Genomic DNA, 2,156 nt, shown 5'->3' with positions numbered 1-2,156 from the left:
TGACATTCAATTTCGGAAAAAACGTTTGTCAGTATATAAACGGTAAATCAAGTAAGTTTCTTCCACTCTGAAGACTTAGAAACGGTTGTTTGATTCCACTGACTATTTGCGATCGAAATTTACATAACACCAATGACAGAAATCATCAACAAAAATCGAATCAGGGACTTGTTTTCACTCGACCGTGAGTCGCATCATCAACCGGAAGTGACGTGGCACGGACCGACAGAATAGGAAAGAAGCTAATAACTAAAGAAGGAAAGTGAGAAATTGAGAAACGGAGAAGAAACAACAACAAAGCTTAAAAGGATCTTGAAAGTTCAGGGCAAAGACAACAATAAAACAAAACAAACAAACCTAAGCAGGAACCAAACAAAAAAACATTGGCAGCGGTGGGATTCGAACCCACGCCATCGAAATGACTGGTGCCTAAAACCAGCGCCTTAGACCGCTCGGCCACGCTACCTATGCATACATTACAAGAAACTAATTAAGCAAATCCAACTAGCAAACACGCAAATTATTGAATATGAACACAAAATAGGACATAACAGTACTGCCTAACGAAACATTAAAATTAAGAAACAAAGAGTCATGGAAGACGTATAGCTAATTTTTGCGAATTTGTTTAGTAATACCACTAAATTTAACATAAAAGTAGAAAAGGTTTGGCATAGTTCCCATTGCAAACCTCTTACAGCAAAAAAGTTAAATGTGTTACGTAATTCAAACGTTAATAATCTTAAAAATTTTAGGTTATAATTATCAGAAAATCTTAGAGATGTTATTAGGTTCAACGTAATTCGATCACATTTTGGCATGTAAAGAAATTTAATATATGTGATATTTTTCTCGCATATATCATCATTTCGGTAGTCATCGTGGCCATGACATGATGCAGTCATGTCTACAGTAGAATTCATCTCGACCTTTGCAGGACTTAAACCCCATTAAAAGCTATTAAACCAAGATAACACTCATTGAAACAGCTCAACTGATTAAATCGGATCTTCTCTGGTTGTGCACATGTGTCTGTTTTATATGTGCGGTATCGCTATGATGTGCTATAATACAGCTTCAGTTGGGTAACTGATTATAAAGGAAACACAAGGAAACAATGGTATGTGGACCTTTGTTCACGAAATGAGACAATGGCCTGCTTTTTGTTAACCAGCATTCTTGAAAATGAGCAACATAATGATTGTTGACTTAACACGGTTTGGAAATAATTTCTTCATATTTTTGGTGTTATCTGTCGTTTACATATCCTTCCTAAAACACAAAAGTGCGACTATTTCCAAACACCTAAATAAGCTGAAAATTTAGGACATGTTACAAAACTATATTTTCTAGAATTTCATAGAATAGTTTAAATGTAGCTTGTACCGTTTTTGTTGTGGCATCCTTCAGAGCGGAGCGGTCCGTTACCAATATAGCTCAATATTTTCGGTCAAATCTCCATTCAATTAACACGGGGAGTTGGCTAGCTATGAGCTAGCTATGCTTTGCCCTCACTCATATTTTACGAAAGTGCGACTATTTCTGAACATCTAACCTAGCTGTAATTTTAGGTCATGTTAGAGAAATATATTTGCTAGAAGTTTGGAGAATAGTTTAAATATTGGCCGGTTATTTTTCACACAGTGATGTTAACTAGGCAAATGCAATATACTTCTAACATACACTATTTGTAAAGGTCGCGCGGCAATGGTGAGAGCACTGTGTATTGTGTATAGGAAAACGGACAGTAACTGCAGTATGATGCAATTTAGTGTAAATAAAACTAACGTTCGTTTTGACATTACGAGTAACGGCCAACAATTTTATGGGCTAAAATAATTTTGCCAAATAATTATTTTGTGAATAAATCAAACATTTTGCTTTCATTATTGGTTCAACACCACTAATTATGTATTACACGGGTTTCAATGGGAAAATGACTAATTACGGGTGAATTTTCTCATACATGTATTCATAAATCTCACAGTTAAATGCCACTAATAGCAGGTGAAATTATATGTAATGATTTAGATGCCAAATGATCAAACACTCAACATAGGTTGATCTGAGACTTGTTTTAACGCACTGAACCGTAAACACCTTAAAATGGCGGTGCGCCCTCGAAGCTGAAAGTTACATTATGGTAGGGCGAATAT

At 35.6% G+C, this 2,156-nt stretch overlaps 1 non-coding gene across 1 annotated transcript; it reads right to left on the bottom strand.

Annotated features, from left to right (window-relative positions):
* Positions 1–384: 384 nt before the first annotated feature.
* On the bottom strand, positions 385–466 carry Trnal-uag (transfer RNA leucine (anticodon UAG)). Its single transcript has one exon. It is a non-coding gene; the product is annotated as a tRNA-Leu (tRNA).
* Between the last annotated feature and the right edge of the window lie 1,690 nt (positions 467–2,156).

Source organism: Amphiura filiformis, chromosome 11 (genome assembly GCF_039555335.1).
Source record: "Amphiura filiformis chromosome 11, Afil_fr2py, whole genome shotgun sequence".
Lineage (NCBI taxonomy): Eukaryota > Metazoa > Echinodermata > Ophiuroidea > Amphilepidida > Amphiuridae > Amphiura > Amphiura filiformis.
This window is presented reverse-complemented; position numbering and strand designations above follow the sequence as displayed.